Below are 27,555 nucleotides of genomic sequence, written 5' to 3' on the forward strand. Positions count from 1 at the left end.
GTTTCAGATACATATGTCAGATGTGTCTTCAGATATTTTCTGGGCCAAAACTCTGAGTTGATTACAGTAACACACAGAAGAAGGTAGCCTCTGCCCTAAAGTACCTTAAAAGTAAATTATTCTTAGAGGTTCATTCATTCATTCATTTTTTTCAGTAAATATTTGCTGAGCCTCTGCTGTGTGCTGGGCACTTGAAATAAATCAGTGAACAAAACAGACTTCTGACTTCATGGAGCTTACAATTTAGGATGGAGAAGTGAGTAAATAAATAAATAAGGAGAATAATCCATCAACTGTGTACTTGTAAGTGGGTAATAAGCTCCATGGAAAGAATAAGAAAGTAGAATAAGGGAAAGGTGGGTTAGAGTGTGGAAGTCTGGGGATACAAGTCACAGTATTAAGAGAGATCAGGTAGGCCTTGTTGAGGGTGAGATTTGAGCAATGCCTTGTGGGAGATGATATAATTAGCCAAGCAGGTACCTGAGAAGAGCAGCCTTACAGGTGAATGGGAGAGCCATGATTTATCATTTAAAATTTGCAGGCATTTTTAAATTTGGTAATTTGATGTAGATTGTTTTATTCTTCTTTTTCAAGGGAAGAAACTGGATATACCAGGTGAATATCAGCTCTGGCTTAAAGAGATTGTCAGTTGAGATAGGTTTTAGACAGAGGCCATTGTCTTGGTTTTACAGATGGGAAAAAGTAAGACACAGAAAGGAAAGAGGAACCAAATTCCTTAGAGTTATGAAACTGAGCAACATGGAACAGGCCACCGTCTTTTAGATTAGCACTGCGATAGTATATCATCACAGGGTTTGTCCTCCCTGGAGCTTAGAGATTTCTTTCCTTGTACATTTATTTCAATTCTTTTATTTGATGTATTACATTTTCATCAGTTTCTCTATGTGATAAGATGTACTTTCATCTGTTGTAAAGCATGTTAAATGAATTTCAGTGAAAGGTGGCGGAGCGGTGGGGAACTATAATATGAAGACCTTGGACATAGGCCTAGGTCATTTCTAAGCAGCATTGCCACACTGTACATGCTTTGAATGCCCTGGAAATTATTAGGATGTTTTCTTAGAGGTCAGAGTGCCCATCTGGAAGGTCTGTAGGGAATCTGCTTGTGATCATCTCTGCTGCTTCAGGGGGCATGAAGAGCCAGCCCTCCTGCAGGATTTTCTCACCCCTGGCTGGATAGAGAGCAACCATCTGCTTTGGTTCAAGTGAGGAGGGCCAGCACAGTGAGGGCTTGCAAGCAGCAGGGCCATCACCTAGGAGCAGTTTAGAAAGAGCTGGGCATGTTCTCTAAGCTCAGTCCAGTTGATATACTTTGTAGAACCCTGAAAAGTATAAGCACTTAGAGATAAGTTCAATTCATTTCCATGCTTGGGTACCTAACGGAGCCTTAACATACAAAGTTAATTAAAACATTTATGTAACACTTGAAATCTCCAAAACCCTTTATAGTTATGTATTGGCTGATTAAAATCTGCAGCTTCCCTGGGAAATAAGTTGGTACTTTCATCCCCATTTTAGAGATTAGACACAAGTAGTTTAAGTGGCTTACCTGAGGCTGTAGTGTGAGTTGGGTCCCCAGCATTCCACAGTACATGAGCCACTATTCAACCATGACCCCCCAGCATAAATCACTTAACCTCTCTGAGCCTTAGATTTTTCATGTATGTATGAGATACTAATGATCTTCGTCCTACCTATTCTGAAGAATAGGTGTAAAAATAAGTCATTATATCATTCAGCAAACTCAAAGTGCTATAATGCTTGTTATAATTAGGTAATGGATTAAGGCAGAAAGAATCAGCAACTTCATTACTTAGTATTTAGGGAGTGCTACTCGTTTGGGGCCAGAGTGGAAGAAACGGGGAAAGAGACCAGCTATCGCTAACCCTTTAAAAAAACTGAGTCCTCCTACTTGTTTGACTCAGCCTTGATTAGAGTAGGGAAGAGAAGGAAAACAGAGTAGTGAACGAAAGATTGAAAGAGTGAGTAAATGCTGAGAGGAGAGAAATGAAAGAGCCAAGACTGCAAGTCTTCCCAAGATTAGCAATGAACTGCTGATCTCAGCCTAAGAATCACTGTCTGAACTTGGGCAGTATTGCAGCATACAGGGAGAGGCTTAACATTCCAGTGCAGAGGACACGAGCTGGATTTTGCTATCTAAACCATTGGTCCGTGTCCCAGATCTGGTAATGATCTAAGATCATGTAGTCCTGCTCTCCTTCCCTCCCCACTCCCCACCTCACTCCCTCCTGCCACTGCCTAAGCCAAGCTTCAGAAAATGAGACCATTACTTGGTTGTCAGTATCCGCACACCGGCTGACCACTTGATGATTGCAGCTGGCGTTCCCTTCAGCCGTCTCTAGTCTGGCTTGGAGACTTCCAGACCAGCCCTTTCTTTCCATATAATCACAGGTGAATGCAGGTGTCCCTTGTTGCATGTATAAAGCAAGGCCCCCACATACAAGCGACTGAAGGTATAATCAAGTTGCTAGAACTTTAGCCTTCTTTTCATTCTCTATGGTTTTTTTTTTTCATTCCTTTTTCTTTTTTAAGTTGGTCCATATAAGAGCAGAACTGAAGGTTTAAGTAAACATAAAAACTGAAGTAAGTCGTGTGGAATAATGCAAAAGAAGAGGTCCTGGGAACAAATAAAAACTCAGCAAGGTGATGAACAGTGTTGGAGGACAGTGAACAAATAAATCATTGCTAATCAGGTTGTTTGTTATGGATGTACATGCATACACATGCGTACACATTTTTGTGTGTGCACTCACACGTACACCATGTTATGATACCTTTGTTAGATGGTCTCCTCATTCTAGGTTGAGCCCCTAGAAATTAAGATAGAGTCAAATAATTTATTCATATGCATAAAAGCTAAAGAGTAAAATGTCTTATGCTTAGGATTAAAGCTCCATAGCTACTGGAGCAGGAAGCAACGTGAAAAATTCACCTTACTGAGGAGCTGAACACTAAGTAGCCGCTCTGCAGGCCTTACTGCACACATCCGCAAAAAACAAACACATTTATGAGATATTTTCTTGATTGACACAAGGAAAGTAATATTTTTCCTCTGAGTACACACTGACTGTTAATGGCAAAGTTTTCTTCCTTCATTGTTCCCAGTAGCGTGCATTTTCCTTTTCCAAAGAGTCCTTCGGTGATTTAGAACAAGTTACTTAACCTCTCTGGCCTCATTCTCTTCAACTATAAAGCGGGCTTATTAATAAACCCTGCCTCATAGGGTTGTTTTGAGGATAATTAAAATGATATATAAAAATGCTTCGCACAGGGTCCGGCGTGTCATTTCCATATTAGCACTTATCGCTTGCTGAATGCCGGTTACGGGCTATGTTCTTTTCAGGGCAGTGGAGGCACAAGGGAGGTAGAGCATAGCCAAGGAGGCCTCCAGATGCGCATCCTCTTCAATGCCTGGAAATTCCTAACTGAAAATGACCGATATCAGTTCTTTGAAGCAGACGCAATGTGCTTAAGCACTCAGGCACCCTCACTCACGCTGCGATTTTCCTGTCTCTTTTTTCCTGTCTCCCACTCTTTCGTCCAGCCTCTTAAAGGCAGTTCCCTCTATCCCACCTTGACAAGGAATGCCCCTGTGGTGGGAGACTGTGTCTTGGCCACTAGGCCAGGATCTCCTCGGTTGGAGCACTTTTCGTTCCTCTGCTTTAGGTGCCTGGTGTCTTACACACTGAGTGCTTGGAGTGCACCCACTCCTTTCACACCAGCTCCATTTTGTAGCTGAGGAGTGTGTAGCTCCACATGCATTTGGACCAATACCTTCATCCATGTCACTGACTTTGGAAGTCCACCTTGGGTATCCGTGCTGCCCCAACTCAGGAAATCCTATTTCTTGATCCTGCTCTGTTTGTTGTGTGTTGGTTCCTTATCCTAATTCAAGTAAAGGGACAGAAAGTAGCCAAGAGGGAGAGATTGAGAGGCAAAGATTGGTATTACCGACGATGGACCTGCAGTGGGAAAATACGTTATAACAGTAGGATTCTATGGGAAGCATAGTTCAATCCCTGGGTTGGGAAGATCACCTGGAGAAGGGAAAGGCTTCCCACTCCAGTATTCTGGCCTGGGGAATTCCATGGACTGTATAGTCCATGGGGTCACAAAGAGTTGGACACAACTGAGTGACTTTCACTTCACTTCACTTCATGGAAATCATGCAATGTACGCCTTTAACCCCCAAAGTTAGGCCTATAGGAGAGGAAGACACCGCAGTTCAGACCACCTTATTCCCTTAATCACCCCATTTGCTGCAACTTTTCTTCATGGTCTTCTGCTCCCAGTCTTACTGTCCACTGGGTGGTGTTCTCCATGTTGCTGTTAGATCTCTCACTGCTCAGAGACCCCATAGCCATAGGTCTCTCCTTTGACGGTTATTGCTTTCTACCTTGTGTGTAGAACTGTGTGTGAATATCCTGTCTTTGCCAGATTAGAAGGTTACAAGGTCACTGTGCTACAATATCTTTCTCTTCTTTGATTATCAGTCTTCTTTATTTTATGAACCACCCAGTCTATACTAGTCTATGGAATCAACTGCCTCTGTTTAAATCCTGGCCCTGCCACATGCTAGCTGTCTGATCATGAGTTAACTTTTCAGTGCCTCAGTTTCCACATTTATAAAAAGAGGGTGATAACAGAATCTTTTAGAGCTACTAAAGATCAAATAAGGAGGTACATAAATAATACCTGGCATATAGTTAATAGTTTATAAATGAAGCTGCTGCTGCTGCTGCTCTGCTGCTGATAGTCAGAGGACAGTGCTTTTCCCCAGGGCTTCTGAGGTTCTGTGCTTGCTTCTAAGGCGACAACTGTCCCGTAAAGAAGACTCATTCTTAGTCATGGGTAAGAGTGCCTGCTCTCGTACCAGCTCTTTAAACACAGGATCTGTCGTTACCTAACTCTTTGTTCTTTACAGTGCTGTGGAAATAGATGCTGACTTATGTCTTACGGTTTAGTTTTCCAATTTTAAAACTTCTAAATGCTCATTAAATAAACTTAGAGAATGTGACATATAATTCAGAAAGAAAAAATATTACCCATTTTTGTACAATCAAAGAGACTCACTGAAAATATTTTGATGTGTCTTCCTTCTTCACTAATATGGAATATGTATGATTGAACTGATTCTATATATATAGTTTTATATGCTGATTTTTTAATACTATTTTAAGAATATTTTCTCCTATATTTTTACAAACAGCTAACCTTGTGGCTGTACTATAAATTGACATTCCTTTATTGTTGAATGTTGCTAATTTTAAGTTATAATGAAGAAGTCTGTAATGATCAATTTGGTATATAATGCTTTTTTTAAAGCATGTCAGGGGACTCGGTACTTTCAGCTATCAAGAATAAAATTATAATGTCAAAAAATATCAGTGTCAATATATGAAACGTCAATTTCATTTTTGTTTTCAACATCTGTTTTCTTCCCTTTTGTGAAAGTTGAGACATTTGGTCAACTCTAGGCTTCAATCATTCTTCTTATTTTTTATATATTATAGTCCTTAATCATTTATATATTTGAAAAATAAAAGGTGAAGAGGCGTCTGCAGAGGAGTGGCCTGGCAGGTATGTCAGGATCTGAGCAGGATGAGAAGGATGTCTTCGTAGAGGGTGGCCTGACGCAAGGACTCAGGGCCCAGGAAGTGAGGAAAGCATGCCCACAGAGAGGTGGCCGGGGGTGGGCTGTCGGAGCCCACACAGAGTGAGGTCAGAGTGTGTGCTTGGGGGCAGTCTGGTTTCAGGGGTCAGAACCCGTGCAAGTAGGGGAGAGCGCACACTTGGAGGAGTGGCACGGCCTGGGCCAGCAGAGCGCAGGAGTGGCGTAAGAAGCACTTGCACCTGGGAGAGCTGTTCAGAAAAGGGAGTCAGAGCCAAACAGGAAAAGAGGGTATCCACATGTGGGAGAAGGTAGAAACCGAAATAGGAAACTCTTTGCAAAAGGAAAATTGATTGAATAAATAAGTGACTATATTAAGGATAATAGAAGCCAGTTTCTGTCAGAGAAGGGGTTTATAGATATAGAAAGGGAAAAAAGTCAAATGAACCCTATGGTGTGAACTCATGGTTCTTTATTATAGATAAATATAGAAGTAAATAAGTATATGTGTTATGTATGCATTCCCTAAGTTTGTCTGGGAATAGTAATACCCCCATGGAAATGAGTAAGCTTGTCTAGTGCTATATCTTGGCCTCTCAGTGTAATTGTCTACTAAAAAGAATCAGTGCGTTTTGGCCAAATGACTAATTCCTGGGTCATGAGTCTGTTTCTAGGCTCATCATGAGCCTAGAACATCTTGTACCAGAAATGAAGTGCTCAAAGAATATTGGAGGTACGTCAAAATGATACCAAAGCAGCCTAAAGGGGCCACTACTGGCTAAACTGGCGACAATTTGAGCACTTAACTAAATAATTAAAAACAAATTGTTATAGTAACAAATTATGTTGAAAAAATAAGAAATCACAAGGCAGTACAAACAACAAACTGAATACGTTGAAAGTTTGATGAAGAATGGTGTATTTATGTAATTTCAAAGTATGTATCTTCCCACAAAATACTTACTAGTTAAGAGTGAGAAAATGTGCCATTACACCAGATAAGCCTAGCAGATAGTGCCTTAATCAAGTGATCAAAGTGAACATCATCAGTAACAGGGAAATTTGAAATCATTTGATAGAATCTGAAATCTCTCGATAGGATGCAGTAAGGAAAAAAGCAAGATCACTGATATAATATTATTGACCAAAATGAATCATCTGAATCTAGTCATAGGAGAACATCAGCTAAATCCAGACTGAAAGACATTCTACACAGTAACTGGTCTGTAATCATCAAAAAATCAAGGAAAATCAAGGAGCTAACAGTTCCAAATCTAAGGAGTCTAAATAAGTGACAATTAAACACAACTCATAATTCTCAACTGAATGCTTCTGGTGTAAAAAACACTGAGACAACTAGTGAAACTTGAGTGGGATATAAGGACTAGATGATAGTAACTTAGTGTAATTTTCTGACTTTGATAGCTATACTGTGCTTATGTCGAATAATGTCTTTGTTTATAGGAAATATAAACTAAAGTATTTGCTAGAGAGAGGGAATCAGATTGGCATTTTACTCTCAAATGGCTCAGGAAATTTAAAAAAATTGTACTGTATTTCCAACTTTTCTGTAAATTTGTGATTATTTATCAAAGTATAAAATATTAATTCAAAAAGGGAAAAATAAAAGATTCAAAAATTACATGAAACCAAAATAAATTAACCTAATTGTGTATTAAAATGATAATATAAAATGAAAGATTCAAAATTTGCATGAAACCAAAATAATTAACTGAATTGTGTATTAAAATGATAATATAACCATGTGAGACAAATAGTAATTTCAAGTTACTTTTGAAAACAGTTCTATTCTTTCCACAAAAGGACTGCAAAATGTTTTTAAATTTTTGCTCATAGGTTCATTATAGTTGGTAATATTGATGTTATACTTTGAATCAACATTACGTATATTACCAGTCAACAACTAAAAGATCGATGTTATTAGAAACAAAGATTTTTACGAAAAGAAAGAAACTAATTTAAAATAAATAAAAGAGGCTTGAGGACTGAACAGTCCTCTGATGTGGTTTTTTACCATATATTTAGTGAATAATCTTATTTAATGTATTCCTTTACAACACTATTTAAATTATATCAGAATTTAAAAAAAACAGAACATCTTCCCAGTTCACTTTTTTTTAGTCTAATCAAATTAGACTAATTACTAAAGTTGCATTTCCAGAAACACACAAACAAACAAACATTTTAAATTAGAACATTTATTTTTTTAATCTGAAGTAAAATACTACTGAGTGAATTCAACAGCATTTTAAAAGAATAATCTGTCTTGACCAATAAGATTTATCTGAGAAACACAAGGATATTTCACATTATCAGTAGATGAAAATAGAAAAATTATTAGGTAAGATAATTAAATTGCTAAATAAGAATGCCCACTGTCACCAGTATCATGGTACTATATTTTCCAGTTAATGAATATGACAAGCAGAAATAAAAGGCAAGGAAAAGAAAAAAATTGTCCTTAATTATAAACAATATAATTGTCTGCTAATAAAACATATAGGAATAAATTGAAAACTAATTGGAGTTTAATGAAAACTTAAAAACCAGAGTTAAAATACAAGTAACAGACTAGAAGAAAATATGTTCATATCTGTAATTGACAGAAGATTAACATTCAGAACATATAAAGAGCTCTTACTAATCAATAGGAAAAAGCCTGCAGAAAAGTGGACAACAGATGTGAACATGTGTATATATTGTTGTTGTTTAGTTGCTCAGTCATGTCCAACTCTGTGTGACCACATGAACTGCAGCATGCCAGGCTTCACCGTCCTTCACTGTAGCCCGGAGTCTGCTCAAACTCATGTCCATTGAATCACTGATGTCAGCCAACCATCTCATCCTCTGTTGCCCCCTTCTCATCCTGCCTTCAATCTTTCCCAGCATCAGTGTCTTTTCCAGTGAGTTGGCTCTTCGCATCAGGTGGCCAAAGGATTGGAGTTTCAGCTTCAGCATCAGTCCTTCCAATGAATATTCAGGGTTGACTTCCTTAAGGATGGACTGCTTTGATCTCCTTGCTGTCCAGGGGACTTTCAAGAGTCTTCTCCAGTACCACAGTTTGAAAGCATCAATTCTTTGGCTCTCAGCCTTCTTTATGGTCCAACTCTCACAACCATACATGACTACTGGAAAAACCATAGCTTTGACTATATGGACCTTTGTCAGCAAGGTGATGTCTCTGCTTTTTAATACATTGTCTAGGTTTGTCTTAGCTTTTCTTCCAAGGAGCAAAAGTCTTTTAATTTCATGGCTGTAGTCATATGTGTGTGTGTTTCTGTATGTATGTATAGTGCAATACTGCTGCTGCTGCTGCTAACTCGCTTTAGTCATGTCTGACTCTGTGCGACCCCGTAGACAGCAGCCCAGCAGGCTCCCCCGTCCCTGGGATTCTCCAGGCAAGAACACTGGAGTGGGTTGCCATTTCCTTCTCCAATGCATGAAAGTGAAAAGTGAAAGTGAAGTCACTCAGTCATGTCTGACTCTTAGCGACCCCATGGACTGCAGCCTACCAGGCTCCTCCGTCCATGGGATTTTCCAGGCAAGAGTACTGGAGTGGGGTGCCATTGCCTTCTCCGAGTGCAATACTACTCAGTCATAAAAAAAGAATAAAATAATGCCATTTTGCAACAATATAGATAGACCTAAAGATTATCATACAAATTAAGTCAGAAAGAGAAAGACAAATATCATATGAAATCACTTGTATGTGGAGTCTAAATTATGACACAAATAAACTTATTTATGAAACAAAAACAGGCTCACAGACATAGAGAACAGACTTGCGGTACCAAGAAGGAGGAGAGGGGTGGCAGGGATAGACTGGGAGTCTGGAATTGCCAAATGCAAACTGTTCTATATAGAATGGATAAACAGGGTCCTACTGTATAGCATGAGGAACTATATTTAATATCCTGTAATAAACCATAATGGAAAACAAAAAAAAAGAATTATCCAATATAGAGCTTTTTCAGTCTGGCTTCTTTCACTTTGGGGCTTGCCAGGTGGCGCTAGTGGTAAACAATCTGCCTGCCAGTGCAGGAGATGCAGGAGACATGGCTTTGATCCCTGGGTCGGGAAGGTACCCTGGAGTAGAAAATATATGCATTGAGATTCATCCATGTTGTAACAGGTATCTGTAGTTCATGCATTTTGTTGCTGGGTAGTGTTCCATGGTATAGGTGTACCACTGTCTGTTTATCCACTCATCTGAACTATGTCCAGTTTTTTGAAGTTAGGAATAAAGACATTTTAAGCATTCACATACAGGTTTTGCTCTGAAAATAAGTTTTTCACTTAGCGTTTATAAATACCTAAGAGTAGGATTTGTGTGTATGGATTGTACGCTAAGCCTTAATGAGAAATTGCAAAGGTATTTTCCACGTGGATGTACAACTTTGTTTTTAATTTGAGCTGTTTCAGTAGGTGTATGGTGATCTTGTTGTGGCTTTAATTTATATTTCCTAAACAACTAATGATGTTGAGCATCTTTTCATGTGCTTATTATCATCTGTGTACCTTCTTAGGTGACATGTCTATATAAATTTTTTTCTCATTCAAAAAATTGGGTTTTTCTTATTATTCAGTTTTGAAAGTTCTTTTTTTATTCTGGATACCAGTCCTTTATTATATATATTATTTTAAGACATTTTCCCCTGGTTAGTGGCTGTTTTTCATTCTCTTTTAAAGGGCAGAAGTTGAAACATGTATAATATCATGTATGAAACGAGTCGCCAGTCCAGGTTTGATGCACGGTACTGGATGCTTGGGGCTGGTGCACTGGGACGACCCAGAGGGAGGGTAGGGGAGGGAGGAGGGAGGAAGGTTCAGGATGTGGAACGCGGGTATACCTGTGGCGGATTCATTTCGATATTTGGCAAAACTAATACAATATTGTAAAGTTTAAAAATAAAATAAAATTTAAAAAAAATGGGAAAAGAGAAATCAAAAAAAATAAAATAAAATAGCTCAACTGGAATTCCAAAAAAAAATAAAAATAAAAAAAAATAAAGGGCAGAAGTTCTTAATTTTTATGAAGTATGACTTATCAATTTTTTTGAGTTTATGGATTAGGCATTTTGTATTAGATCCAAGAAATCTTTGTTTAAACCAAGGCCACAAAGATTTTCTTCTGTAAGTTTTATAGTTTTAGATTTTTTTTGTTTGTTTAGGCATTATGTTCCATTTTGAGTTAATTTTTATACATGATATAATGTATAGATTGGATTATTTGTATACAGCTTTGGTGGCCTCAATGATGGTCCCCCCAAAGATATGTCCCCATCCTAACCCCTAGAACTGCGAATGTTACTTTATGAGGCACAAGATGCAATTAAATTAAGAATTTTGTTTATAATAGCCAGGACAAGGAAGCAACCTAGATGTCCATCAGCAGATGAATGGATAAGAAAGCTGTGGTACATATACACAATGGAGTATTACTCAGCCATTAAAAAGAATACATTTGAATCAGTTCTAATGAGGTGGATGAAACTGGAGCCTATTATACAGAGTGAAGTAAGCCAGAAAGAAGAACACCAATAAAGTATACTAACGCATATATATGGAATTTAGAAAGATGGTAATGACAACCCTGTATGCGAGACAGCAGAAGAGACACAGATGTATAGAACAGTCTTTTGGACGCTGTGGGAGAGGGAGAGGGGATGATTTGGGAGAATGGCATTTAAACATGTATAATGTCATATAAGAAACGAATCGCCAGTCCAGGTTCAATGCAGGATACAGGAAGCTTGGGGCTGGTGCACTGGGATGACCCAGAGGGATGGTATGGGGAGGGAGGTGGGAGGGGGGTTCAGGATGGGGAACACATGTACACCCGTGGCGGATGTATGTTGATGTATGGCAAAATCAATACAATATTGTAAAGTAAAAAAAAAAAATAATAATAATAATAAATAAATAAAATTTTAAAAATAAATAAATAAAGCTTTGGGGACACACACACATACAAAAAAAAGAATTTTGAGAGAAGTGTTTATCCTGTATTATCCAGGTTGGCCCTAAATGCAAACACATGTAGGAATTTTTGAAACATACAGAGAGAGAGGAGGTGGTGGTGTGACCACAGCAGCAGAGATTGCAGTGATGTGTAGGCTAATGATGCTTCCAGAAGCTGGAAGAAGCAACAAACATATTTTCCTCTAGAACTTTCAGAGGGATATGCCAGCATCTTGATTTTGGACTTCTGATCTACATAACTGAGAAGGAATAAATTTCTCTTGTTTTAGGCCACCCAGTTTATCATAATTTATTACGGTACTCATAGGAAGTTAATATAATGACTCTACAGTTCTTCCAGCAGCATTTGCGGAGAAAGCTCTCCTTTCTCTATTGAATTGCCTTTGTACTTTTATCAAAAACCAGTGACCACACATATGTGTTAGGTCTACTTCTGATCTTTCTGTTCTAATTTACTGACCTGTATATCTGTAATTTCACTAATACTACTTGGTCATGATTACTGTAACTTTATAGTAAGTTTTGAAAGTAGGTAATGTGAATCTTCAAATTTTGTTTTGTTTTCAAAATAGTTTTGGCTTTCCTAGTTTCTTTGCTTTTCTATATAAATTTTAGAATCGCCTTGTCAATTTCCGCTAAAAAGTTCCTGCTTTCACTGGAAATGTCAGTCAGTTCAGTCACTCAGTCATGTCCAACTTTTTGCGACCCCATGAACCGCAGCACGCCAGGCCCCCCTGGCCATCACCACTCCCGGAATTTACTCAAATTCATGTCCATAAAGTCGGTGATGCCATCCAGCTGTCTCATCCTGTGTCATCCGCTTCTCCTCCTGCCCCCAGTCCCTCCCAGCATCAGAGTCTTTTCCAATGAGTCAACTCTTCGCATGAGGTGGCCAAAGTATTGGAGTTTCAGCTTTAGCATCAGTCCTTCCAATGAACATCCAGGACTGATATCCTTTAGGATGAACTACTGGTTGGATCTCCTTGAAGTGCAAGGGACTCTCAAGAGTCTTCTCCAACACCACAGTTCAAAAGCATCAATTCTTCGGCTCTCAGCCTTCTTCACAGTCCAACTCTCACATCCATACATGACCCCTGGAAAAACCGTAGCCTTGACTAGATGGACCTTTGTTGGCAAAGTAATGTCTCTGCTTTTGAATATGTTATCTAGGTTGGTCATAACTTTCCTTCCAAGGAGTAACCATCTTTTAATTTCATGGCTGCAAAATCACCATCTGCAGTGATTTTGGAGCCCCAAAAAATAAAGTCTGACACTGTTTCTACTGTTTCCCCATCTATTTCCCATGAAGTGATGGGACCAGATGCAATGATCTTCGTTTTCTGAATGTTGAGCTTTAAGCCAACTTTTTCACTCTCCTCTTTCACTTTCATCAAGAGGCTTTTTAGTTCCTCTTCACTTTCTGCCATAAGGGTGGTGTCATCTGCATATCTAAGGTTATTGACATTTCTCCCAGCAATCTTGATTCCAGCTTGTGCTTCTTCCAGCCCAGCGTTTCTCATGATGTACTCTGCATAGAAGTTAAATAAGCAGGGTGACAATATACAGCCTTGACATACTCCTTTTCCTATTTGGAACCAGTCTGTTGTTACATGTCCAGTTCTAACTGTTGCTTCCTGACCTGCATGTAGGTTTCTCAAGAGGCAGATCAGGTGGTCTGGTATTCCCATCTCTTTCAGAATTTTCCACAGTTTATTGTGATCCACACAGTCAAAGGCTTTGGCATAGTCAATAAAGCAGAAATAGATGTTTTTATGGAACTCTCTTCCTTTTTCCATGATCCAGGGGATGTTGGCAATTTGATCTCTGGTTCCTCTGCCTTTTCTAAAACCAGCTTGAACATCTGGAAGTTCATGGTTCACGTATTGCTGAAGCCTGGCTTGGAGAATTTTGAGCATTTCTTTACTAGCGTGTGAGATGAGTGCAATTGTGTGGTAGTTTGAGCATTCTTTGGCATTGCCTTTCTTTGGGATTGGAATGAAAACTGACCTTTTCCAGTCCTGTGGCCACTGCTGAGTTTTCCAAATTTGCTGGCATATTGAGAGCAGCACTTTCACAGCATCATCTTTCAGAATTTGAAATAGCTCCACTAGAATTCCATCACCTCCACTAGCTTTGTTCGTAGTGATGCTTTCTAAGGCCCACTTGACTTCACATTCCAGGATGTTTGGCTCTAGGTGAGTGATCACACGTTCGTGGTTATCTGGGTCATGAAGATCTGTTTTGTACAGTTCTTCTGTGTATTCTTGCCACCTCTTCTTAATATCTTCTGCTTCTGTTAGGTCCGTACCATTTCTGTCCTTTATCGAGCCCATCTTTGCATGAAATGTTCTCTTGATATCTCTGATTTTCTTGAGATCTCTAGTCTTTCCCATTCTGTTGTTTTCCTCTATTTCTTTGCACTGATCGCTGAGGAAGGCTTTCTTATCTCTTCTTGCTATTCTTTGGAACTCTGCATTCAGGTGCTTATATCTTTCGTTTTCTCCTTTGCTTTTCACTTCTCTTCTTTTCACAGCTATTTGTAAGGCCTCCTTAGACAGCCATTTTGCTTTTTTGCATTTATTTTCCATGGGGGTGGTCTTGATCCCTGTCTCCTGTACAATGTCATGAACCTCCGTCCATAGTTCATCAGGCACTCTGTCTATCAGATCTAGTCCCTTAAATCTATTTCTCACTTCCACTGTATAATCATAAGGGGTTTGATTTAGGTCATACCTGAATGGTCTAGTGGTTTTCCCTACTTTCTTCATTTTAAGTCTGAATTTGGCAATGTATTTATCTACAATTTGGGAAATTTTGACCTCTTACTAATCTTGAGTCCTCTAATCCATAAGTTTGGGTATTTAGGTGTTCTTTGATTTCTTTCATCATTTTGTAGTTTTCATCATACAGATCTGGTACCTAAGATCATGGGTTTTGGTGTTTTTTAAATAAAAGTACTTAAATTTCTAAGTATTTATTTATATAGCATCAGGGTACATCTTTCTGTAGAGTGACCCTGTGTGCTGTCATCTTACTGAATTTGGTTACTAGTACTAGTAGCTTTTTTTGTAGACTTGGGGGAGATTTTCTCTGTAGATCATCTTGTCATATATGAGTAGTGCTATTTCTCCCTTTCTTTCATTTTTTCTTCCCTTGCCTTATTGCACTGCCAGAAACCTCCACTGTAGTGTTGAAGAGAACAGGAGTGGCATCCTTGTGTGGGTCTTCGCTTTCTGCTTCGTCTCCGAGTGTGTCTCCTCCAGCAGTTTACCACTGCTGTTGGCTATTTGTTTCTTGCTGGTTTGGAGGTGAGGAGTAAAAGTGTTCACATTTTCTCTTCTCAGTGCTCCTGCCCCTCCGTCAGCAGTAAGGGCTGTCTGATGATCTTGGACACCCTCCTTTTTCTGTGTTTCCCCATGGATCCAGGGCATCCATGGGAAGGGTATTCCCTTCCCCCAGCTGCACTGGATCTCGTCCTGTGCCCTAAATTCTGCCCCTTCTTTCCTAAATGGCTCAAGGCTTTCTTTTTTGCAATTGAGAAAGGGTAGAAGTACCTAGGACAGAACTCTGATCCTTTCTTGAAATGACCACCACATGTCTTCCCCAGGCCTTCACAGTGAAGGAAGCCTTTTCTCGTCTCTCCTGTTCCAATCCCAGTCTCTCTTGAGTGGTGATGTCTGTGAGAAAGAGTCTCCTAAATTCCTCTGGTGTATATTGTTCCCAGAAGTTCTGTACTCTGGCTGGTCCACACTCAGCCTTTAGGAATGTGTTAACAATTTTAGCTGACTTCTTACCAGCTTGCCTGGTACCCAGCTTCTGCTGCAGGTAAGCATGTGCTTGTCTTCCCTGTCTGCTTGAAGCTGCCTGTCTTTCCTTAGGTTTCAGACTGGTTAGTTCTGCAATATCGGCTGTCTGATAGCTTCAAGAATTGTTCCTTCCTTCGACGTTTCTACTCTGCTTTGATTTTCTTGGGCATTTTTATGTAGTATGATGGTTGCTTTCTTGGATATAAGTTTAGTTAATAAGCATGTGTTTAGTAGGGAGTGAGACGTGTTGCAGAGGTCCTGTGAGGCAGAAGATGCATCTGCTTCGGCCTTCTTGATTCCTGGAGGATGTTAGGGTGGTGAATCAAAGAGGTGTGATGAGACTCGTGCCTGGCCAGGCCGATCCCAGAGCGAAACGAGATTTCTCTCTACATCTTACCTCAACGGAGAGACATGATACTGTAAGACCTATTAGCTTCAATGTCCCTGCCTTCTTTCTGTGCCCAAGCAGGCAGGTGGGAAGGAGATGAGATTACGTGGCCCTCTGTCACTACGCAGCCAGCTCATAGTTTGAGCCTCATAAGTAGCTCTTGCTCTCCATTTCCAATGTAAGCCAGACTCCTATGATTAATGTGATGGGGCATTCACCAATGCTTTTAAAAGATGGATCATTGTGAAAAGGCCCAACCCTGTTTGCTGCATTTCCTCCCTAAAAGCAGTCAGTCTTGACAGAAGCTATGCGAGTCATCCTGTCTCCCATTAACAATGACCTCAGCTGTTTGTTTTAAAGAGTTCACAACCCCAAAGCAAAATTTTCACATACAGAAAAACATAGCACGAACCAAACCTTTTGGGAAAGCTTCTCCTGAGCCCTCAGCCTGTGTTTCTGTTCATTAAATCAAAAAAACCCTTTATAGTGGGTGGGAATCTCCCACCAGTTGCATTGGTGTGATCTGAAAGGAACTTGCAAACGGCCACCTCTCTATGTGCCTGCAATCTAACTGCACATCAGCTGATGAGTGGAAATTATGGCAGAAAAGAAATAGAAGAGGTGATTCCACAGAAGCAGGGTTGATTGGCTAGGGATTCCTAGTCAGAAGCAGACTCTGATAAGGGGCTTAGGCTGCCACAGCGGTGTGTGATAACAAATAGTCATCAGAAATGGTATTCATGAAACATCCTGTGCCCTAGGCACCAGTAACAATTCTCAATAATAGCAAATAACTGGATGAAGAGAAATGGCACATTCTTGACTTAGGTTTTCCACAACAGGAAGAGACTCATTCGAGGGCGTGGTGGACAAAAGAGCATCATCAGAACCCCTTTTTGAGCATGAATGGAGAGTTTCTGTTTCAAGAGCTACCAGTCTACAGATAAAGTCAATTTTTCCTTGAAGGTTAGTGCCATCCAGAAATCCTAACAAGACTTACTATTGAGAGTCGAAAGGAATTCATTCCTCCTTTTTCCCCATGTTGAGTGGATTGGTAAAACCAGAAAGGTGAATTTGAGGCTTCAAACTGTCTCTGAGTTCCCAAAACAATGACTATCTAACTTGTTCCTATAATTGATCTAGGAGGGAGATTTCCACCTGTTTTGATTTTCATTTGCTAATGTTAACCATCTACCCCCAAATGTAGTGACTTCAATCAACAATCATTTTATTTGTTCACCATTCTGGAGGTCACAGATTTGGCCAGGGTGCAGCTGGGCAGTTCTTCTGCTTTACATGGTATTAACTAGTGTCTTTTGTGAGGCTGCAATCAGATGGCACTTGTGGTTGGAGTCCCAGAATGGCTTTACTCATAAGAGTGGCACCTTGGGAGGGCTAACTAGGAGGCTAGGATATCTCTCTGCTTCCTCGCATGGATCGCTTGACTTCTTTGCATGACACCTAGATTCCAAGAATGAGTATTCCAAGTAGTGAAGCAGAAGCTATGATCTCTTAAGGCCCAACTACAGAAGGTACATACACAGCATCACTCATGATAACCTTTCGATGAAAACAAGTCCTAGGGCTAACCCATATTCACAGGGAATGTGGGAAATGGAAGGGTTACTCATCAAAAGAGCACGTGGCATGGGAGATATCATTGCAATCATCTTTTGAAACGCAGTCTACTACACCACCTAATGCTCTCCTTCCACTGCCTCAGATTCTGCTCTGTAAGAACTGTTTTGTATTTAACCAAAGTGTTATGTACTGCAGTTGGCATTCATGCTTTTTGTTTGGAGAATATGGGAGTCATTGCCCCTCCATACATCCCTGAAAGACTGATTATCCAATAGACTTGAACTCTGCTTAAGTAAGATTAGGAGTTGTGAGATATAACTTGGAAAGAAACAAGATGCAGATTCCTGCTTCATTTCCCCCATTGCTATCTACATCAAATGCATTTTTATTATTATTAAGTTAAAGGTGTTTTATTATCCACACAGGGATTTTCAGTTCAGTTAATATGCTTGATACTGACATTTAATTTTTTTTTATTACCCTATTCTTTTATCCCTTCTCAGTACCAGCAGCTCCAAGTCCTCTTTTATAGGGCTATTATTTTCTAGGGTTATTCTATTCCTACGTGTGTTAGAAATTGGGTTTATTTCTATGAGACATTAGTAATTAAAGCAAATCTCTACAACAAGCCATAAAATAGCCTGCCCTGCCCCAAGAAACTGGAACTATGGAGGAGACTAAAAGTTGAATCAGACAAAGATAAAGAGTTCTGTCGGTAGCTGATCCACCTACCATCACATCCTTTGAAACAGTTTCTGCTCCCTGCGTCTAAACATGCTTCAGGCCCCCTTTCAGGCAAAGATGTCACCTTTCTAGAAAGAGAGGCACCAACCTAGGCCAGACTCTACCTTTGAAACAGCACTCATTTTAACTCAGTGTTCTTGGGCCAAGGGGAGAAACACCCTCAGCATATTCCAAAGCAGTGGAGCCTTTTTTTTTTTTTTTTTTCCATCTCAACACACCTAAGGGATTCCACACACTCCTATCGGTAGAGACTCATTAGGGCAGTGAAGGGCTTTGTGGTTTGGGAAAAGTCCATTATTGAGAATCACAGAAATAAAACTTTAAATAGCTTAGGGTAACACTGGATGGCAGAGAAAGCCAAACAAAAGAAACAGTCAACCAAACTGATACACAACCTCCTAAATCCTTCACACAGCCTCTGAGGTTAACAAAACAAAGACTACTTTTATCCAGAATCACATTGGTTTCCTAGTAATCCTTGATTATGCTACCTGACCACATAATAAATTCACAATGAGAAGTGGGAACTTGGGTAATTAAAAATCATTCATAACTCTGCTCATCACCTTCTAGTAACCTTGCCAGGCACAGTGCCTCATTAAAATCTTCATAAAACCCGCCCTGTGGTGGGTGTGGTCTAGTGTTTCATCTCAAGCAGTGACCAAGTTTTTGTTTCTGTTTCGGCTGCGCACTCTTGGGGCAAGTGGTAGGTCTTCATTATGGGTCTTCATTAATGAGTAGATGAGAAAATGAACGCATGTGTGGAAATAACTCTGCCAGCCTTAGTCCTCACCTTGTACCTGACTTTTCTAAAGGCTTTACTTTCCCTGGCAGTACAGCCTTAGTAGAAGAGGAAGGCTCAGTTTCCCACCTCAATCTCTCATTGGAGAATATGGCATATGTAAAGATTAAGTTTCAGAGCTCGAAAGGGGCCCTTAGAAATCAATTAGCTCCAAAACTTCATTTTACAGATGGAGAAATTGAGTCCAGAAATATTATGACTTTGCCCAGCATCACCTGTCAGTACATCTGTAACTGAATCTCTGCTAGGGGGCGGGGGGGAGCATATAAACTGGTTCATTGAGGACTGAGTCTTAGAGGGCACAGGTGCCCAGGCATTTGGTGCAGACAGGACCCATTTCAGGTGGAGAGGGAGGAGAATAAAACGGCCCACCCTTTCCTAGATCAGCTCTGGCAAGAGGAAGCAGCAGCTGCCTGCGGAGGGTGAGAGGTGGTATGTTTGCCTTCCACCGAGACCATCTGACTCAGCCTGCTACTCTTTCGTCATCAGCACTCTCAAATAAGTTCTAAGTGAAAACACTTTGAGAAAAAGCCTTTGTAAACTTGGTTGCTCTCTTGTAACCCAGACATCATCTCAAAGGTTTCGCGGCTGAATGCCCTCTCCCCGTCTGCAAACGGCTGATAGGGGTGCGAGCCATGGGGTTTCTAAAGGGATGTGTGTACGCTTTGCTGAGGAAACAAGCCTCTCCATTGCAGACCACAAAAAAAAAAAAAAAGAAAAAAAATTCTCATTAGTAGTGCCAAGCAAGCTCCTGTGGGCTCTGTCCCTGGAGAAGCAGTGCACGCTGACTTGTTATGTGAAGCATGTCCCCCTCTGGGACGGCTGCCAGAAAACTGCACAACCTTATGGAAATTGTAATGACTTGGGGGCCCTTTGGGAAAGGTAGATGTCCTGGAAAACACCTGGTCCCTTAGCTTTGAAATAGATGGCAGGACAGGAGAGGGGGGAATTCAATCTATAAATATTTATTGGGTGTCTATTATGTGTCAGGCACTGTTCTAGGAAATAGGTATCTAGTATGAACCAAATAGTGTTATTGTCCACTGTTCTTCCTTTCTAAACCTTCTGTAGTGATCCATATCTTCCTGCACAATATGCTTATCTTATTTAGCATCAAAAGAAAATTAACAATATGCCATCCATAAAATAGTATTTGTTTTGACAAATACATTGGTCAGGATGCCCAATTAAATTGTAGCCTCCTTGAGGGCAGAGGTAATATTGTCTGTTTCCTTTGTAGTCCTCACAGCATTTCACATGATGGTGAGTGCAGAGAAAATATTCAATAAAGGGTAACTGACTAGATCCTTAAGAAATAATATCTGTAGACAACCAAAAAGAATTAGGGATAGCAAGCAGAAGTTTAGGATCCGAAAGAGAGGGCATCTAGAGATACCTACCAACAGAAAGCCTTATTGTTTACAGTGACTTTAACACCATCGTTGGGTCCATCGTATTCAATTGTAAAGAGCAGTCATAAAATACATTATCACTGAAGAACAAAATTAAATACCATTTATTTTAAGAAAGAAGGATTGCCGTGATTATGGCCATTGTATTCAGATGCTCACAATTATATTTTCAGTGCACTTGGCTTGATTTTAACCCTGAGGACACAGGTTATGGCACTCATTCTCTGATGCAGACATAAGCCTTTACTTCGGCAAATATTGTAATGATCGGAAATGTAACTACAGCCCCATTTCTTAAACGAGCCACTTGTTCTTTTCTTCTATGAGCTTAAGTCTGCTTTGGCTCTTTGAAACACGTATAGCTTCTGATCGAGTGGAATTCTTAGACTTCCTATTAGCAGGAGAGTATGCTAAGATGGAGACATTTAGAGGTCCTGAAGACATCAGGCTGAACTTTGCTTCTTCAGAAACCTGACAAATGAAGAAAGAAAGGAGTTATTATGGAATAGAGAGAAATTGCTGTGATTGTAAGATAAAATCCAAAGGGAAGATGGTTCTGAATCCTCGATTAGTGGCAGTGGAAGACAAGAGAACCTTAGAGAGTTCTTGATGATTTGCAACGAAAGGTGTGGGCACCCTGAGTTTATAGCATTGTGAGGTGCAGGGCTGGGTCTAAGATCTACAAAAGAGTTAAGAGGAGACTAGGCATTCATTTTATTTTGTAACTTAATCATCCTTTGATTGTTCTAGTTGGAGAATATGAGTTTTCATAGCCAATAACTTATTATTGTGGAAAAGTATTGTTTATACTTCAAAATGAGAATATATTTGAACACATTTTACAAATCATAAAGCACTAGATAAATGGAGGTTAGCACACTCCTTCCAGAATATTCCAGGTATTTTCAATGCGTTCTCTGGATTTTCAGTACATATATATGATTTAAACATCAGGGCAAGAAAGCATGGGATCTTATAGTAGATAGAAACCATTGAGGTTCCTAATACTTTCCATTCATCTAGGCTCTATTCAGTTATTTCCATTCAAAAACACTTTGATATATGTTAATGGAGAGTAAGTCGATACGCCATTTTGGAGGACAGTTTATCAGTGGATATCAAAAACTGTGACTGAGAATTCTGCTCCCAGAAATTTATCATCAAATATCATTATCAACATCATTATAGCTAACATTTGTTGTGCATTTACTCTGGGAAAGGCACTGTTCTAAATGCTTTGCGTGAATTTATTCAGTCCTCATAGCATTGCTATGGTGTGTGTTATTATCCCTGTTATATAGATAATGAAAAACTGAATTATAAAGAAGTTAGATAACTTGCCCAAGATCACAAAACTGGTAAGTTGAAGAGCTAATAATCTAAGTTAGGCTGTCCAGATCGAGTCAATACATTTAACCACTGTACTATATTAGGACTTGTGTTATTTCCTAAATAACAATTGAAGAAATGCACAGTGATGTATATTCAATATTTCATCAAGGCATTGAGTAACGTAGGGAAGGATTAGGGGAAACCCAAAATATCTGCCAGCAAGGCATTTGTTCAACTTAGTATGGTGTATAGCCATTAAAAACAGATACTGTGGTGTCTTTCAAATGATTAAGTTCATCAGTATAACTTCTTTTGACTATCAGTAAAAGATGTGCTGTATTAGTGAAAAAATCAACCTTTGAAAGTACATATAATTTGCTCTGTTTTGGTAAGAACATAGTCTTGAAGGCTAGATACCAAGTCATTATCAGTTATTATCCCTCCGAGATAAGATTATGGATGATAGGTTTTCCATTGTCTTTTTTTTTTTTTTTTTGAGTTAAAGAAGTTTTTCTTGAATTTTTATGGAAAAAATTATACTCAAAAGAAGTAGGTCTCATTCTACTCCCACATACATATCCCTTACATCTTCCACTCCAGCACAGTCTGCTGGTAAACAGCTCTCTTTGTTATAAAGTGTTTCTTCACTTCGTACACTAAGAGATTTTGTTGGTTTCTGGGGGCTTAGTCACAAACGTGTCGAGGCCCCACTATGTGTGCCTTGCCGTGTTAGGCATTCTGGATCTTAGATTGCAAAGAATTGACTTTCTATTCTGGGAGACTTTATCTCCTTAGGTTTGGGTTTCTCTCTGTATCAACATCTGGTTACTGACATACTCAACTATTTGGTTGTGAGGGACAAGTAGTTGGAAGAATAGAGAAGTATGTGACATGTGACACAATGCTTCCTGCGCACGTAAACGATAGGTGCAAGTGGAGTTCAGAGAAGGGATAAATCTAAGAAGCCGATAGCAGCATTCAGGTTTTCCTAAAGGAGATAAGGACTTAAGCAGGATCTTGAAGGTTGATAGGAAGAGGAGGACATTTTATCCAATCTCACCAACTGAACTTTTGTAGATTTCCTTCCTGGTTCTAAGATTCTGCTCTCATATTTAAAGATGCATTGAATCAGATAAACCTGAGTTCAACTTCTAACTTGTTTCATTAGCAGTGAACTTTTAAGCAGTTGTTTATTTGCTCCGTGCCTCAGTTTTCTTATCTATAAAATGGGCATGGTAATAGTATCTTCCTCTTAGAATAAAATTATATGAGACAGTGCCAAAAAAGCATTTACTATAATGCTTGGCCCACTTTCAGCTCACAGCAAATGTAATTTTTATTATACTTCCCAAACCCTCACCCCCAAGTTGCCACCCAAGGGTATAATTTCTTATTTTCTTTCTCTTGGAACATAGTTGCCTTTCTTCCTCCCCGAGTTTACTTTTTCAGTTCCTAACTGACCTGTTGAGTCTGTCTCTTTGCCCTTGGCTGGTATCTATGTGTTATGCAACTGTTTGCCTGATTTCAGACTGTCAGCTTCGTTACAGCCTCCTGCTTGCTCACTCTACTTTCCCGTGATTCTCATATCCCAGCCTCCATATGTTCAGACTCCAGGACTCACCACCAAACACGGAACTTGAACTGAGAGGCAAGAATCTGTTTTCATTCTTCTCCAAGTCCAAGCTAAAACTTTGGACACCAATTGCCCCCGTGACTAGAAGATGACTTCAGAATCCCCATGCCAAACTTAAATATCCCCCAGTACTGTCCTGGCTCCATGGCCATTTCACTTCTCCACTCAGCTCTGAGTGTCAAAGGCAATGCCAAAGCATTTCTAAAGGCCTGATTCTTTTGAGCAGTGAGAGGTCTTGCCTAGAGTGGAAGCTGAGCTAAGCCACCAGCTGCTTTCCTCATGTCATGGACCCTGGGTTTTGCAGCTTTTATGGTCAAGGCCTTGCCAACTGTAGAAACAATGAGTCTCTTTAGCACCCGTGTCTCTGCCGTAGGGTAACCAGAGACAGAATGACTCCTTTCCAAAGGTGACTTTGCTGGCCAGAGCCTATCACCTCAGTCTGGGCTTCCTGACCACATTTTACAATTCTTTTGGATCAAACAGAGTACTCTGTGGCCTTTTCTGGTTATAGAGGTCTCATTGTTTAATGGTCAGTACAGGCCTTTTGCAAACGTATCCTGGCTTTGGAATCTTAGAGGATTTAGCAAACTTTACTTCAGTGGAATATCCATTTTTTTTTTCTTTAACCATGAAACAGTGAATCATAGAAATAAATGTTCTTGGGTCATCTGGTCAGTCTCCCGGGTACAGCTACAGGGTGTTTCCTTTAGAGTATGCTCTAGTCTTTGTCCAGTCACCGTTTAAATGTCCCAGATGTCAGGGCATCCTCATCTCCCATAGCAGCTCAAAGAACAAAATAAGCAGTGTTTTCTTTCAGGCTTCTTTCTGCTGCCTGCTGCCCTTCAGTTTGCCCCATACTGTACAGCAGACCCAAGGAAGAGCATCTCTCATACAGGCAGAAGTGTTACACCAGGAATACCCTTTATGACAAGCCAGGAGTCAGGGTAGAACAGGCTCATGTTCACCTGCGAACTTGCAGATTGCCTGAAAATGGAACCAAGAGCAGCTCAGCTCTTCTGTTGAGTTTGGGGCTTTTGGAGTCTTCTAGAGCTTTAATTTCTCTCACGTGGCCAGATTTCTTTCCCCTTCTTTCTGGGATACCTATGCAGTGTTTTCCCTTTTGTTCGGAGCTGTGAAAAGGAACTGTTTGTTTGAGTTTCCCTTTTTTTAACTCCCCCCCACCCTAAACCCATAGCTCTCTTCCTCTCCCAAAGAAGAAAGAGGAAAGCAAGCCACAATAATACTTCTGTAAATTTATGGCCACTCTGTAATGTTTAATCACAGCTACGTGACTGGGGGCTTCAGAGCAGGCGTACAAGTTCAGCGCAAGGTGAATCTTGTCTGAGATAATCTGAAAGTTCATTCAGAGGTGAGGGCAGCAGCCTCTTGCAGACGGGTGAGGTTAACAGGAGGTCACCTGCTTTTTTTTTTTTTCTTCTGGTCTTCTCCCCTTTAATGTGTAAACAAAGGGAAAATGTAACTTCCAATGAACTTGGCATATGTTGTGCTCACGCTAATCTTGGCCTGGCCAACTGTAAACAGTCCAATATCCTGTGGCTGAGCCTTTCCACCCATTCTCCGCCCTTTGGAGAGCATGGAGAAACATCAGCAGAGAGCACAGACCAGCACCTTGTGGAGGCGGACTCTGGTGCCCCCAGAGAAGCACCAGGAGCCCAGCACGGAGGCCCTGGCCAAGACTTCAGACTGACGTTTCTGCTGTGATGTATTCAAGGGCCTCCAGCACATGTGATGCTTTCTGACAGCCATCAGTCAGCATGCACTTATTGAGCTTCTTTTCTGCCCCAGTACACAGCGCTCAGCACTAAGAAGTAAACATGCAGAGGCCCTAAGGTGCTTTCAAGCTGAAGGGCAAGAATGCCTATGATCTGGCCCTAGAGGTATGAGGATGAGGGAGGGACGTTGCTAGTATCCAGAGAAGGCTGACCACAGCTTCTGGATAGAACCCTGTCAGAAGCCCCCTCCATTGTAGGGCTGTGCTTTGGTTTCCATCCCATTTGTGGACAGACATGTCTCAAGGCTGGAGGATTCCAGAAGCCTATGGAGGCAGTATCTGCGGGCTGTATGGAGACCCATAGCCTAAGCATCAGCAGCTTACAGTACAGCAGGGGTTATTTGATGATTTGTTACCAGCTCTCATTTGCCATAAACCCAGTTCCTTGGGCCAATATAGATGTGCTCGGGGAACATACCTCTGCTGTACCTCAGCAGCTCTCTTGGGAATGTGGGAATGTAATTAGTATTCCAATATCCAGAACAGGAATTACTAATTAGTGAATTATTTGTTCAGTTCAGTTCAGTTGCTCAGTCGTGCCCGACTCTTTGTGGCCCCATGGACTGCAGCACGCCAGGCCTCCCTATCACCAACTCGTGGAGCTTACTCAAACTCATGTCCATCGAGGCAGTGATGCCATCCAACCATCTCATGTTCTGTCGCCCCCTTCTCCTCCCACCTTCAGTCTTTCCCAGCGTCGGGGTCTTTTCCAATGAGTCAGTTTTTCACAGCACGTGGCCAAAGTATTGGAGTTTCAGCTTCATCATCAGGCATTCCAATGAATATTCAAGACTGATTTCCTTTAGGATTGACTGGTTTGATTTTACAGTCCAAGGGACTCTCAAAAGTCTTCTCCAACACCACAGGTCAAAAGCATCAATTCTTTAGCATTCAGCTTTCTTTATAATCCAGTTCTCACATCCATCATGACCACTGGAAAAACCATAGCTTTGACTAGACAAACCTTTGTTGGCAAAGTAATGGCTCTGCTTTTTAATATGCTGTCTAGATTGGTCATAGCTTTTCTTCCAAGGAGCAAGCATCTTTTAATTTCATGCATCTGCAGTGATTTTGGAACCCAAAAAATAGTCTCTCACTGTTTCCATTGTTTCCCCATCTATTTGCCATAAAGTGATGTTTGACCAGATGCCATGATCTTAGTTTTCTGAATGTTGAATTTTAGGCCAACTTTTTCACTCTCTTCTTTCACTTCCATCAAGAGGCTCTTGATGAAAGACAAACATGAATTATCTGTTCAGTTCAGTTCATTCGCTCAGTCGTGTCCAACTCTTTGCCACCCCATGAACCGCAACATGCCAGGCCTCCCTGTCCATCACCAACTCCCAGAGTCCACCCACCCATGTCCATCGAGTCAGTAATGCCATCCAACCATCTCATCCTCTGTCGTCCCCTTCTCCTCCTGCCCTCAATCCTTCCCAGCATCAGGGTCTTTTCCAGTGATTCAGCTCTTCACATCAGGTGGCCAAAGTATTGGAGTTTCAGCTTCAACATCAGTCCTTCCAATGAACACCCAGGACTGATCTCCTTTAGGATGGACTGGTTGGATCTCCTTGCAGTCCAAGGGACTCTCAAGAGTCTTCTCCAACTGCTGCTGCTGCTGCTAAGTCACTTCAGTCATGTCCGATTCTGTGCAACCCCATAAGACGGCAGTCCAACAGGCTCTGCCGTCCCTGGGATTCTCCAGGCAAGAACACTGGAGTGGGTTGCCATTTCCTTCTCCAAGGCATGAAAGTGAAAAGTGAAAGTGAAGTGAACACCACAGTTCAAAAGCATCAATTTTTTGGCGCTCAGCTTTCTTTATAGTCCAACTCTCATATCCATACATGACCACTGGAAAAAACATAGCCTTGACTAGACAGACCTTTGTTGGCAAAGTAATGTCTCTGCTTTTTAATATGCTGTCTAGGTTGGTCATAACTTTCCTTCCAAGGAGTAAGCGTCTTTTAATTTCATGGCTGCAATCACCATCTGCTGTGATTTTGGAGCCCAGAAAAATAAAGTCTGACACTGTTTCCACTGTTTCCCCATCTATTTGCCATGAATTGATGGGACCGTATGCCATGATCTTCGTTTTCTGAATGTTGAGCTTTAAGCCAACTTTTTCACTCTCCTCTTTCACTTTCATCAAGAGGCTTTTGAGTTCCTCTTCACTTTCTGCCATAAGGGTGGTGTCATCTGCATATCTGAGGTGATTGATATTTCTCCCGGCAATCTTGATTCCAGCTTGTGCTTCATCCAGCCCAGCATTTCTCATGATGTACTCTGCATATAAGTTAAATAAGCAGGGTGACAATATACAGCCTTGATGTACTCCTTTTCCTATTTGGAACGAGTCTGTTGTTCCCATGTCCAGTTCTAACTGTTGCTTCCTAACCTGCATACAGGTTT

The 27,555-nt window shown here is 40.6% G+C and overlaps 1 protein-coding gene across 2 annotated transcripts in view; it reads left to right on the plus strand.

Annotated features, from left to right (window-relative positions):
* The window catches only part of EXOC6B (exocyst complex component 6B), a 723,575-nt gene that overhangs the window by 665,243 nt on the left and 30,777 nt on the right, over nucleotides 1–27,555 (plus strand). The window lies entirely within an intron of this gene.

The sequence above is a fragment of the Bos indicus x Bos taurus genome, chromosome 11 (genome assembly GCF_003369695.1).
Source record: "Bos indicus x Bos taurus breed Angus x Brahman F1 hybrid chromosome 11, Bos_hybrid_MaternalHap_v2.0, whole genome shotgun sequence".
Taxonomy (NCBI): domain Eukaryota; kingdom Metazoa; phylum Chordata; class Mammalia; order Artiodactyla; family Bovidae; genus Bos; species Bos indicus x Bos taurus.